Genomic DNA, 13,678 nt, shown 5'->3' on the forward strand with positions numbered 1-13,678 from the left:
TGGGAAAGCCTGTAAAAACAAAGAAGGCAGCACATCCCCCACCTTGGGGACCGTTTGTAAATTTACAATTAGATTTTATTCAAATGCAGAAATATTATTCTTATGAATATGTTCTTGTTATTGTATGTATGTTTGCTGGATGGGTAGAAGCCTACCCATGTGCAAAAGCTGACACCATAACTGTAAGCAAAACGTTGCTCAAAGATTTTATTCCAAGGTTTGGTATTCCTTTATCCCTAAACTCTGATAGAGGAACTCATTTTACTGGACAGATAATGAAAGAAGTCTGCAAAGTCCTGCAGATCCAACAGAACTTTCATTGCCCATACCATCTGCAGGCCTCGGGCCAAGTAGGACGCCAAAATGGCATTCTGAAAAATAAACTGGCCAAAATTTGTGCTGAGACTCACCTAAATGGCCAGATGCACTTCCCATAGCCCTTATGAGTATGAGATCTACTGCCAACCGAAAGACTGGGCTTAGCCCACATGAAATTCGAATGGGAAGACCCATGAGGCTCCCCGCCTCGCCACCTGTTGCTTCCCACTTTTGCAATATACATTCACTTGATGATACTATTCTAGACTATTGTAAAGCACTGATGAAGTGTGTTAAGGCTTTTCATTCACAGGTACAGGCAGCTCTCCCCAAAGAACCAGGTGAGCCGTCCCATTCTATCCTGCCTGGAGATTGGGTCCATGTAAAAGTCCATCAACGAAAGTCACTGCTGGAACCTCACTGGAAAGGCCCATTCCAGGTACTCCTGACCACCAACACTGCAATAAAGTGTCAAGGACTCCAGACATGGATCCATGCTTCACATAGTAAGAAAACATCAGCCCCATTAGACCTAGAGTCTCCTCCATATCAATCTTGTAATCAGCCTCCACAGACTGGTAGTGAGCCTAGCGCCTGCCAGCAGGAGAGCTCAAGACCAGTAGTGAGCCAAGTGCCTACCGGTGAAGAGGATTTGCCACTACAGAGCGAAGAGGATGTGCCACAACGACACCACTATGCCCTTCAGGACAGGAAAAAGGCCTCTACCTAGTTTCTGGTTCCCGAGGTGGAGTTGGTTAGTCATGATTTGGATAGTTCTCAGTATTTCTTTTTGGGCCAGCTTATATGAACTTGACTCAGTTTTAAAACTCTGTAAACCAAACTACACTTCTGCACCGACAAAGAACATCACTTCATGAAAATGTGTTCTTGTCTTTAGTTAATCAAATTGGAATAGATTTAAATGTCTCTCATTGTTGGATATGTAGTCATGTTCCTACCTATTCTACTGGAGGAATACCCTTGATACCAGTACCCTTAAATGCAACTCAGATGCTAGCCCCTTACTATTCAGATTTTCATAGAAATGAAACTTGGCAGAATGTAAGTTGCAACCAGTCTGACTATGTACAATTAGCTTATGCCACCCCTGGAAAGTTCTGTTGGACCTGTAATAGATCTCGTGTTGCAGTAGGAGTCAGTAAGTGTGAGGTAGAATTTAAAATAAATGGTGCTTAGTTTTCTAATGGCTATAAATCTCTAACTTGTTAAAAAAAAATTAGGGAATGTAGAAGTAATTAGCTTACTTGACTAGAAAAAGAGACAAAGACCAGAAGTGCTGATACTGCTTAATTCAGTTAAATGTTCTGAGATAAGGAATCCTGCACACCTTGGGTTATCCTTAGGTTATCTTGATATCTTGCCCTGTGCATAGATAGTTTGTTTAAGTAAACTTCCTAAATTTCTGTGTAATTTACTATTGTTTTGTTTCTCCAAGGTGTATTTTTTATCTCTTTCTCTGTCTTTAGTATAAATACGCTTGTAAACTTAGAGAGTCTGAGAAATCCTTTGAAACAGACAAGTGGGTGATGGAATTCTCCCTGTGATCACAGTATAGCCTTAAATTAAGAAAAGCTGGCTCTGCCAGTTCTGATTCAACCACAACGCAAAGTTTGATTTCTTCCACATTGGGCACTTCTTAAATATGTTTTAACTGGAAAGCATCAGTGTGCCTCAAACCTATACAAATGGATCCTTCAAAATAACAACAAATGTCCTTGCATACAAGTTCACAGTGTCCCCCATTGTTGACTCATGTCCATTTACAATGCTACCTGGTGGCCTTCAAGCTCTTCACACTGGTGATGACATTACCTTAAGATGGATGAAAAAATATGCTGAAACCATGTATGCTAAATAAAAAAAATATAGCTGGGCCTCAGCCTTTTCATGCTCTGACCCTTCTTGCTGGGTCTCTGGCCCTGGTTCACTGTGTTGGATCTGGCTTCTAGGCTCCAGCTCCCATCTCACCTACTTTGGGATTTTGGGCCCTCATCCCTAGTCTCGCTCTTCTAGAGCTGCGGACCAACTGGCCTGCTTTTGCCTTCCTAGGCTGCGAGCCCCTGGCCCTAGTCTCATCCTCTGGCCCTATTTGTCATCACTCTTGGGCTCTTTGCCCACTTGGGTTGTGGGCCCCTGGCCCTGGCTCTCACCCTGCTCTGGGCACAGGGGCCACTGACCTGTCTGCTTCCAGTCTGGGTTAGGCTTCGAAACTTGCTCTCAGCTACCAGCCTGTTTAACCCAAGCTGCTTCTGGGTCTCAGGCCCCCGGCCTCTGAGAAATCTCACAAGAAACATACACCCTTCAGGCATTACTGGAATATCCTCTCACCCCATAATAGTTCCAGCTCAAACTGCCAGTAATAACGTTATCAAAACAATAAGCCCTCTTGGCTATAACATAAATTCCTTGTGGTATTTTAACCCAAAAGTTCTTTAGCTGACTAATATAATTTCTCTTTACCCTGAGTCATATTTTCCTTTAGAGACAACAGCATTTGGCTGTTCTATTTGCCAGGCCCAGGAAAACCCAAATATCCATCATCTGTATCTTTCCTGCTCTACAGCTTTACCTGCTCTGGAGCTCCTTCCTCTGCACAAATTCAAATTGCCTCCATGTCTAAGGCCTTGGGTTTATATTCTTCCCCACACCCTGTCCCTTTCCGGTCAGGTGACTCACTCTGCCACCTGAAGGCATTTCTCATCAGGGTCCATGGGAGCTTACAGTTACTACTCCAGCTGCATCTTTGGTTCCTGGCTAGGCTCTGCCCTATTATTCTAGTGCAGCATAGCTACCCCAGCAATAGGCACTCCTAGCCTTGGGCATCTAATTACCTGCTATCTTGGAACCATCTTACTCTGGGTAGCATTCCCTTAACTGGCTGTAAGTGTTCCCCTTTTCTTTAATGTGCAGCTCTCTGCCTATGTACTTGTGCTTCCTTCTGCCTACTTCTTTGCAGCTAACCTCTATTCAGCTGCCTGGACTCTTATATGCTACAAGTTTTTCCCTTAAAGGAACAGGGCCCTAAGCTCCCTGTTACACTCAGCCACTAGTTGAAAAAATGTCTTCCTGGGATCTAAGTGTCTGGTAAAGGACTTAATAAACTATGAAATCAACAGGTAGGCCAGAGCTCTGAGCAGCAAAGAGAGGATGGCCACCCTTTCCAGCTCTATGCTGGAGCACCATGAGCTTATGCTGTCCATGCCATCAAGGGCACCAGATTAGAATTTCTGAATGCCCTATGATCATGGACTTTCCTAAGCAACCCAGTTTCACTGAATGAACCATCCCCAGTGGCCTAGAATACCCTACAGCTAGATGAAGAAGTGCTCTTTGCAATGTATTTATCACCAGTCATTGGATGGAACTGTGAGTGCCCTGAATGGCCTCAGTTGTCTTCAGAAAGCCTATTCAGGCAAATCTGGTCATGTCCTCCTATGGGTTGGTAAGGTGGAAGAAGTACAGTGCCTGGATCTTTTGGCTGACACAGCACACCTCCTGGACAGCTGATCAAACTGTGTACCTGTCCATACAGGAGCAGATGGCAGCATACCAGAAGTTATTGGGGGTTACCACCTTCCAGATGGCAATTGTCACTCAGCTCTCCAGGCTCACAGGTACCCTCATGTTGGTGGCTTCTAAGGCAATAGGGCAGCTAAGCATAGATGTCAAGATGACCCTGCTCATCCTAATGTTCTGCTGCCACTTGAGGCTTTGAGGACTACCTGCTCCAACCAGTTGGTAATTGTCTCCCAGGCTCATAAGCAGCACTGTGAAGGTTTCAGCTGGTCCCGCAGAAAGCAATCCTCTGTGGAGTCCCTTATTTCTTCCTTCTCTGGCATGTAGTCCTAGAATGGGTGTAGCACATAGGACAGTTTGAGGAGGTGCCTGGCAATCACCAGGGTCACACAGCTTCAAATCAATTCCAGTCAGATGTACTGAAAGAACAGAGTGAGCATAGCCAAGGGTCTCTGCCGTGAGCAGGACTGTAGAACCTGTATCTCACAGGGAGGCTCCATGAGACTGGAGGACAAGGAAATGATAGGTAACCATTCTTTGCTTCTGGTTAGAATGCGATTCACATGAAACTGACCATCCTTTCTGAAGGGAAACTGACCAGCCCTGCCATGGCAGGAAGTATTAAGCAAAAGCTTGGAGGTCAAACAAAGTTCTGTAGGAAATGTATAGCCAAGAAGCCAGGAGGCATGCTGGGATACCTGCTCATCAAATTATAAGCACTTCAATTTCAGGGAAGACTGAAAGCATTTGACTTGTATGTCCATATCAGAGATATGCACTGTCAGGACTGTTCACATTTCTGAGGTGCTATATTAGGGAGGCAAGTAATTAGAGGCTCAAGGGACAAATGCAGATTGTGTTTTTTCTAGCAGCTTAATCTCTCTCAGAAAAGTATTGGGCAGGGACCAGGGCGAGCACCATAGCTGGGAGAGAGCTATCCTTTTATAAGCTTGAACATAATTAAGCATAAGTAGTATCCTGATGTGAAAATGAAATTTATTCCAGTTAGACAGATACAAAGACTATTAGGAAAATTAGTTGGAAGGTAAGCAGATAAGCTGCTACATTTATTACACATTGAGGATAAGTTTCACTTCCAACCTGAACTGAAACACATTTTCTTTCACATCTCCCCTACAGCTTTCTTCTGTAAAATATGTGAATTCCAGGACTTGTGAAGCAACCTGTCTTAAAAGGCATTACTAACCTGTATCCCGTCACAGCAGCCTAGGGGCCCAGAAGTACTAAGCTTCCCTTTAATCCTCCTTCTTCCAAGTGCACTTTTAGGAGTGAATGACGGGTCCACAGAATTTTATTAACTAGAGACCTAGAGAGACTTCAGGTGTTTAAAATAATAAATTCTCTAACAAATGGTGAATTGAATGCTTGTATTTGTCCTACTTTTCTATGGTTCAGTGGATGAAGTTACATGTTATACTTAGACCATGCTAAGGGCACTTAAAATGTGAGCATTCACACATTAAAGCTTATTAACTCTTGCTCAGTGCCCTCTGAGCATCTCAAAATTACACCATTTAAGGTGGGGGTTAATGCTGGATTGTGCTATCCAAATTCTGTTAGGGTAACTTCAGTCTGCTCCACAAAGATAGAACAGTCCTACAGCATTCCAGTGTCTTGTCCCATCCCCCCTCCCACCACTTCTGCTCCATGCTTTGTGAATTAACTTTCCACTCTCCTGAACTCTGCTTATGAGGGGGTGGTACTTTTGGGGATCAGAGGGTAATATTTGTGGAATAATATTTTTTTGAGGGATAATAAGATAAATAGTGAATAAGAGCATCACAAGAAGTAACATTTACTGGGACAAAAACATTTCAGAATTGTCAGCTATTATGCTTCATGGCTTACATAGGAAGCCACTTCCCAAACTAGCCCACAATTGTAAATTAATTCACGACAAGAGAAGGGGGAAAAGGAGATCACCCTTGAAATGTCTCTTGCTTGCCCAGGTCAGTGACACTGCACTGGACTGGCTGGCCTTACCTGGTCTAGTGCTTAAGGGTATGTCAGCAGTGCAAAGAGAGTGTGTTTGTAACACAGTAATTACTTCTAAACTAGTTTTAATCTGTCTATCTCAGATGATAGTTGCAGTGAAGACCCAGTTGCACAAACTTTGGCACAGACTGATTGCCCAGATAAGCATCCAGGACCAGCTTCATGACTATCGTTACCTAAAAGTATCAAACTAAAGTGAGCATGAGTCCATTCAGATATGCTGCAGACCTAGCAGTGGGTTCACCTTTCAGAGGCTGCATAAAGATTCTGTTTTGGGTCTCTAGTCTTTACTAGACAACAACATTAAAACTTAACCATGATACACTGTAACACAACTGCCCAGCTTGCACTGCCCTAATGTCACCCCAGTCATATCTCTGACTGAAGTGACAAGCAACCAGATGCTTGTAGAGTGAGATTAACTTCCAGTTCCTCCACAGGCTGCCTTTGTGACCTCAGGCAAGCCACATAAGCTTGGATCCTTAAAGTCCAACTGAAATCAATAGGAGTTAGGTGCCTACATTTTTCAAGGGACTTGGCCTTGGTGTCTCTAGCCCAAATTCAACTTCCCCTTGAGACATTTATGTGGCTATAGATAGGCATGTAAAGTGGATTTACAACTACTCACATGGATTCTAGATCCTAGCCACCCCAATACAACTCACCCTATCCTTCTAAACATGTTCAGAAGGGATTCACTCCAGCCACTTATTTTGTAGCAATCCTATTACACCTATGAATATGCTAAGTAACTCCTCAAAACATTAGTCCTCTCACGTTTTATCCCCGGGGGGTACTTTGAAAGGTCCCAGGGGGTGCATGCGGGTGGGTGGGGACAGAGTGCCACCACCCTGCACCACTGCCTCACAGGAGCAGGGCCGGGGTGGGGCAAGAGCAGGGCTACACAGATGCTGCGCTGCCGCTGCTCTGCGGCTTGCCATCCCCCTGCTCCACATCCAGCCGCTTGTTACCACCTGCCCCCTCCTCCCCTGGTGGTACCCTTATTTAAAAAGGTTGAAAACCCCTGCTTTATCCTAATAATTAGGCAGCACTTGATATACATATGCATCCCTTACCTACCTAAAGAAGGAGTTGAACTTGGCCTTTCTATTCATAGGTATTTCTGTGCTATCCCTATGGTGAGCCTGAGGCTGTCACCAAGAAGCAAGCTCCCTTCACTTGTTCCTACTCCACACATGCCTCAGGTTGAAAACATACCATGTTACCCCTATTAGACCAATACTAGTTGTGCCCAGTGCCATTGTCAGGAGCACTTTTTAGACTGAGGTCCTGAGAAAGTGAGCACATGGCATTTTTTTGGCAAGCTGCCTATGCAAAGGGGGAGAGAGTGGGCAGAACTCTTTTCTCAAACAGGGATCTCAGAATCCCTGCAGAGGTGTTAAAGCCATGTACCCACTGTGCCATGTGGGGATGTATGGACAAAATAATTATTCAGATACTGCAACTGGAAAAGGCCAGATGAGACCTTAGATGCAAGTGGGATTCTAGGGCTGTCTCTGCTCCCAGTGAGGAAATGTTCTCTTGCTTTCTGTGATTTGGCTTGCAAGGCAGCCATGCACCCAGAATGTCAACAAAGCTATGCAGAATGCAATCCTCTTTCTCTTCACACAGCTTATTTCCCAGAGCAAGGCCAGGCTTCCAGTCAGGAGGAAAAGGATTGCATCTTTGACCAGCAACACCTGCACTCCATCATGCCGTCGCTTCTTACTGACTGTTTCTCAAGATGACAATGCAGCTACAGAAAAATGAATGTCCCTGTGCACCCAGCAATAAGGTCGGCATTTTATGGGCCTTTCCTCCTCGGTCACAAGGTCCCTGTGATTGGTGAAAAGGATGGATTTGGTCTAGATAAGCCTCCAAACTGTCCAGAGGTGTGTTTTCATGTATGCATCTACATAGCTCTTTGTGACAGTGATCAGAAGCTGACTGAATTAAAATAAGGAAGGAAGGAGGGGCAGGAAGGTCAAAGAATAGTTAGGAAGCAAGGTTAGGGAGTTAAATAATCAAGAGCCAGACTCCCAGGTCTGTGAGTGAGCACAGCTCCACAGAAGTCAGTAAATCAGCAGGCACCACCCTATCTCTCACCACTGCATGCCAGCCAAGGGATTACATTACCTTCCACAGGTACTTGCCAGCTGACAACAGTATATTACTGTGCTGCACACTCCAGACATGGGAAGGGGGTGGGTTGTGCAGCCTGGGTGGAGTTCTCAACAATGATAAGGAGTGGGGAACTGGATGTGATGCTGGAAGTTGATTTGGTAAGCAGATAATGGATTCATGGTAGGGTAGGAAAGAATGGGGCTGGAGAACTTTTTGGATATTGGCATTTCCAGCAGGTGTATCCCAGTTTTATCCTGTAATGATCTCAATATTAGGACACTCATCCCAACCATTCCAGATAAGGACCAGTAGCAACTGGCTAGTGAATGCTGTCTCTGATCTTCTTGACCAAGGTTGCTGATGCTTCAAAGGGACGTGCTGACCTGGTGAGAAGTGGACAATTCCTGACTTAGAGTCAAGGTCCCTGCAAAACTTCATTCTCATTACCACTGCACAAGGCCCCTGCAGTGTCATGGAACACCTGTTTAGCGCACAAGGTCTCTGGCTCAACACATAATTGCAGCAAGTTTACAAGTCCTAACCAATACTCATCACAGCTAATGCAAAAAGTTCATACCCTAACATGCACTGCAACTAGAGCACAAGCCCCCTGCCCCAAAATGCACAATCCCAGTTACTGCACCAGCCCCCCCCCCATATACACACACACCTCTCCCAATACACATTCAGATCCCAGGTTTCTGCATCAGTATGCATCAGGTAAGCACAAGCCCCTCTACCAAAAACAGTCAGAGCTGGTACACAAAGCCCCTAAAACAGCAAAACAGATATTGCATAATGCCCCTGTATCAACACGTCAGAATAACACAAAAGGACCAGAATCAGAGCTAATGAGCAAGGCTTCTGAACCATCTCATACTTATATACATCATATACAGGGTAGAATATTTTTTTCCTCTGGTGCGCATCTAATTGGCCTGTTTCTAGCCATTTTTTACCCTTGTTTTATACTTTGGACTTAGAAGCCTGAATGTGTAGACTGTGTATAAGCATGGACACATAGAAGGCAGGCACTCTTGCATTATATAGCTCCAATAGCTGAATCGTTAGGGCACTGAGTGGCTTTTCACTTACGTGACTGAAAAACTGCCACTTAGCCGAGCAAGGAGAAATAGAATTCCACCCACAGTGCACAAACGGCCTGCCCCATTATACCATCCCACAGTGTATCAGGCCCGTGCAACAACACACCACCGCAGTTAATGCAAAAGGGCAGAGTGAGGTAGGGAGGCTTGGTGCTGCTATTGGGAGCCCTCTGGTGCCATGGGAAGCACACCCTGCCCACCTGGCAGCAGCAGGGGTGACAGCACAGAGTTGTCTTGCCCCTGCTGCTAGGTGGGCAGGGGGCACCTTGCCATGGTAATGCCAGGATCCTGGTGGCAGCACCAAGCCTCCCCACCCTGCCCCATTCTGCCCTTCCATTACAGGTGCCACCTGCTGGGCCATGGACGCCCCTGGGGGGCAGGCAGCAAGAGCCTGCAGTGGGCAGCCCACATCCACCCTGACCCCACACAAATCTGGGGGGCATGTGCCACCCATGCCCCAGCCAGAAGTGCACACAGTGGCGGGGAACCAGCTCCCCTGACACCTCCTGGTGGAGCTGCCTGAAGCCCCATCCCACTTCACGCCTGGCCCTGCAGCTGCACTTTCCTGCCTCGGCCCTGGGCTCCAAGCCCCAGGCCCCATGCACCACCCCAGCAGGGCAGCACCCCCAGCCCTAGCCCTGCCCAACCAACTCTCTCCCTCCTTCACTTTGGGGGCCTTAATGCCCCCCACCCCAACATTTACCTGCGGAGAGCTGTGGGAGTTGCTTTCTGTGCTGCCTGGCTGCTGTATATGGTGTGGTATGTGGTGTCCCCTCCCTTTTCTCCCTCCTCACATTCCTCCCAGCCCCTGGATCTCTGCCAGCCTGGAGAGGGAAACCCACTGTTTCCTGCATTTTTTCCCTTAAAAAATAAAAATCTGCATTTTCTGCTTTAAAATGAGAAAATCCATGTTTTACCATGTTTCTTGTGGTGAATGGAAAACCAGGTCCCTCATGATTACAAAGGCGTAAAAGGCAAAAATAAAATAAAAAAGTTAATAAATACACTAGAAGAAAGGAATGCCCAGGAACAGGTAAATCCATTACTGAGTGGGGAAGGAAAGCTATAATGAATTATGTGGAAAAATTAGTGTTTAATACCATTTTAATTCATTCCTCACAAAAAAGGACAAGCACAAAGCACTACACTTACGAAAGAGTGTAAGGTGAAAATCATAGGTAATGATTTCCTCTGTATTCAGCACCAGTGAGGCATTACCTGGAGTACTGTATCCAGTTCTGGGCACCACACTTCATATAAGACATGGACAAATTGGAAGGAGTCCAGAGCAAAGCAATAAGAAACATTAGAAGTCTAGAAAATATGACACATGAGGAAAGTTTGGAAGGACTGGCTTTATTTCATTTGGAGAAGAGATGACTGAGGGGGGATTTCATAACAGCCTTGAAATACATATAGGGTTGTTATAGTATATGGGGGGGGGTTATATATAAGGGATCCCTAGCCCTGTTACTAAAATGCAGAGAGCTGAGAAGGACTTAACCCACAGGGCAAATGCTGCTTCCAGAAAGCCCTGTTGCAACAGCAGATACAAGCAGCGTAGTTAAATAGGCTGCAAAGCTCACACTGCAGGTAGCAAAATGCCAGGTTGCTGATTGGGGATTTAGCAGCACCTGGGCCCTGTTAGCAGAAAGCCAGGTCAGATGACTGGAAACAGGAGGAGCTGGCCTGTGTACAGACATACCTGCAGGGGAGAGGGGCTCTCTGTCCTTGACTGTAGTGGAAAATGAAATGCTCTGGCAAAGTATGAGGAACTTCAGTCGAACAGAGGAGCTTCTGCCTGCTAAGAGTGAATGCACTCAAGATTCTTCATGAAGATTTAACTGCGGCCTGCTCATGTTCACTCAGGGGGCTTGAGATTTCTCTTGAAGACTATTTATGTACCCAGTGGGGTTCTGTTTGCGTTAGTGATTTGTTTCTAACCACCTGAGGACTGGCATCAGCTGTGAGGGATGGTCAGGAAGCCTCATAGCAGGATGCTCTGCATGCTGTGATTTTTTTATTTTTATGTTTTGAGGGGTGTGGAGGGGGTCATTTTCTGGGATATTCCTGTGACAAAAGAGACAGAGGGCAGAGGGGCTGAAGCCTGAGGGCTGAGACCTGACCAAAGGGGCTGAAGCCCAGATACAGGAAAGATGAGGCTGCAGAATGAAGTCCTTAGGAGACGTGGCTGAAGCCGAGGACAGGATCAAGGACCCGAGGACAGAAATGAGGACAGTCAGGAGACCCAGGAAACAGAGACTCAGAAAAAATCTGTGAAGCATGGGTGTGGTTATGGAGGCAGCTAGAGGTCATGATTCTTGCTCTTAAAGTGTCCAGGGCCTGTAGGACTACAATTAGAACCCCAAGGCTTGGTCCTCGGGCCCGCACTGTTTAACATCTTCATCAGAGACTTGGACAAGGAGTGGAAAGCACGCTGTCCAAGTTTGCTGATGACACTAAGATGTGCGGCGAGGTGGACACACTTGAAGGGAGAGAGAGGCTTCAACTAGATTTACACAGACTACAACAGTGGGCAGATGAGAATAGGATGGAGTTCGACGTAGACAAATGCAGGGTGCTGCACCTTGGGAGAAGGAATCCACAGCATACATACAGGCTGGGGAGTTCCCCTCTTGAAAGCACAGAGGCAGAAAGGGATCTTGGAGTCATTATTGACTCCAAGATGAACATGAGCCGCAAATGCCAGACCACAGCCAGCAAGGTCAGCCATACCTTGTCATGCATCCAAAGATGCACCTCAAGCCAGTCCAGAGAGGTGATACTCCCCCTCTATGAGACTTTGGTCAGGCCGCAGTTGGAGTACGGTGTCCAGTACTGGGCGCCGCACTTCAAGAGAGATGTGGCCAGCCTGGAGAGGGTTCAGAGGAGGGCCCCCCGCTTGGTGAGAGGGCAGCAGGACAGGCCCTACGAGGAAAGACTGAGGGATCTGAACCTGCTCAGCCTCAGCAAGAGGAGGCTGAGGGGGGACCTGGTGGCTGCCTACAAACTCATCAGGGGAGATCAACAGCAAATAGGTTCTCCCCAGCACCATCTGGGGTGATGAGGAACAATGGTAATAAGCTGATGGAAAATATGTTTAAGTTAGAGATCAGAAGGCAATATTTTACAGTTAGGGTGGCCAAAATCTGGAACCAACTTCCCAGGGAAGTGGTCCTCGCCCCTACCTTGGGCAAATTCAGGAGGTTGGATGATCACCTGTCTGGGGTCTTGTGAACCCAGCATTCATTCCTGCCTGTGGAAGGGGGTCAAGCTAAATGATCTGTTTAGGTCCATCCTGACCCTAGCTACTATGAAACTATGAACTATGAAGAGCAAGAAAGGTAGAGGGAGCACCAGATATTTAGTCCGGTCAGTGGACTGTAGCACTGGACTCCCCTTTTTAGACACCAGGCAACCTCCCCTGGGTCTTTTTTCCCAATCAAAACATGGAAGGCTACTATAAAGAGGGAGAAGTTCATAAGGGGACTGGGGAAGTGCTGGACTAACCTGCAGGCAAGGCCCTTGAGGCCACCCTCCCAGTTGGTCTTTCACAACTATAAAGAAGATGCTGATAATTTGTTATCTTTATTCACAGGGGACAACACAAGAAATCATGGCCTTACATTGCAACCTGGAAGCTTTCTGTTAGGTATTAGAAAAAAACCCAACACATTCATCTGTGCCTCTTTTTAGTATTCACTCAAATATAAATGCACCATTCCCACAAACGGACTTCTCCACCTTAGAATAGTCATACCTCCTCCACATACCCATTGATTTCATAATCAAGCCCTCCACCATAATAACCTCCTCCCATCCCAACACATTGCCCAGCCAAAATGAGTCTTCCTTTCTGCCATAGATGGGCCCTGTTGCTCTAGGATTTGCTTTTAGGGTGACATGGCTGTGGCTATGGCTTTCTAAACCTCCACAGCTTTATTCACTTATTCCTGGCCACTGGGCTGAAGTCTTAGGAACAGATCCAGACTCTATAAACCGCCCAGTGTAAAGGAAAACCCACCAAACACTAGTCACCCATGTATTGGGACCAGGGCTTATCTTATCCACCAGCACCAGGGAAGAAGTTGTCACTTCTTTTCCTCCATGCTTGAAAGATCCACAGGAAGAAAAGGGCTTCCAGAGATGCCCTGAACCTCCCCTCTGCTACCAGCTTCTGCAGGTCTTGCTGGTCTCTGAATGGTTCATCTTCTTCAGGAGTATAATAGGCCCCTGCCTGGGATACTTCGGGGCTGCAGCTCAGGTGGCCAGCCTGCAATCAGTGCAGCTGGCACTCTGTGGACAGACAGCTCACTCCCCATTGGCATGAGGCCCGAAGGCCAAGTGCTTAAAACTGGCCAAGAGGCCAGAAGAGTAGGACACATCTGGTTGCTGGAGACAGAATGGGGCATGCTGCCTACCCCCAGAAGCAACCCAATCCTTCCCCCACTGGCCAGTGAGCCCAGGGAAGGAGCACATGCATGCCTCAACCAAGAGGCAGCTGGGGGGAAACTGGGTGCAGCTCCTACAGCCAGCTAGGAGCTAGCTGGCTTTACATCCTAGGAGTGAGCGACCTG

The 13,678-nt window shown here is 46.6% G+C and overlaps 1 long non-coding RNA gene across 9 annotated transcripts in view; it reads right to left on the reverse strand.

Annotated features, from left to right (window-relative positions):
• LOC149857498 (uncharacterized) overlaps nt 1-9,938 on the reverse strand; it is a 70,440-nt gene extending 60,502 nt beyond the window's left edge. For 2 of the 9 annotated variants that reach the window (XR_016444263.1, XR_016444268.1), the window contains exon 1: nt 9,805-9,873. This is a non-coding gene — a long non-coding RNA (uncharacterized LOC149857498). Of the gene's footprint in view, nt 1-4,061; nt 4,185-9,804 lie in introns of all 9 variants that reach the window. The other 7 variants (XR_016444267.1, XR_016444264.1, XR_016444262.1 and 4 more) reach the window with 5 other exon arrangements.
• Between the last annotated feature and the right edge of the window lie 3,740 nt (nt 9,939-13,678).

The sequence above is a fragment of the Crocodylus siamensis genome, chromosome 9, assembly GCF_052110815.1.
Source record: "Crocodylus siamensis isolate JL-2025a chromosome 9, ASM5211081v1, whole genome shotgun sequence".
NCBI classification, from domain to species: domain Eukaryota; kingdom Metazoa; phylum Chordata; order Crocodylia; family Crocodylidae; genus Crocodylus; species Crocodylus siamensis.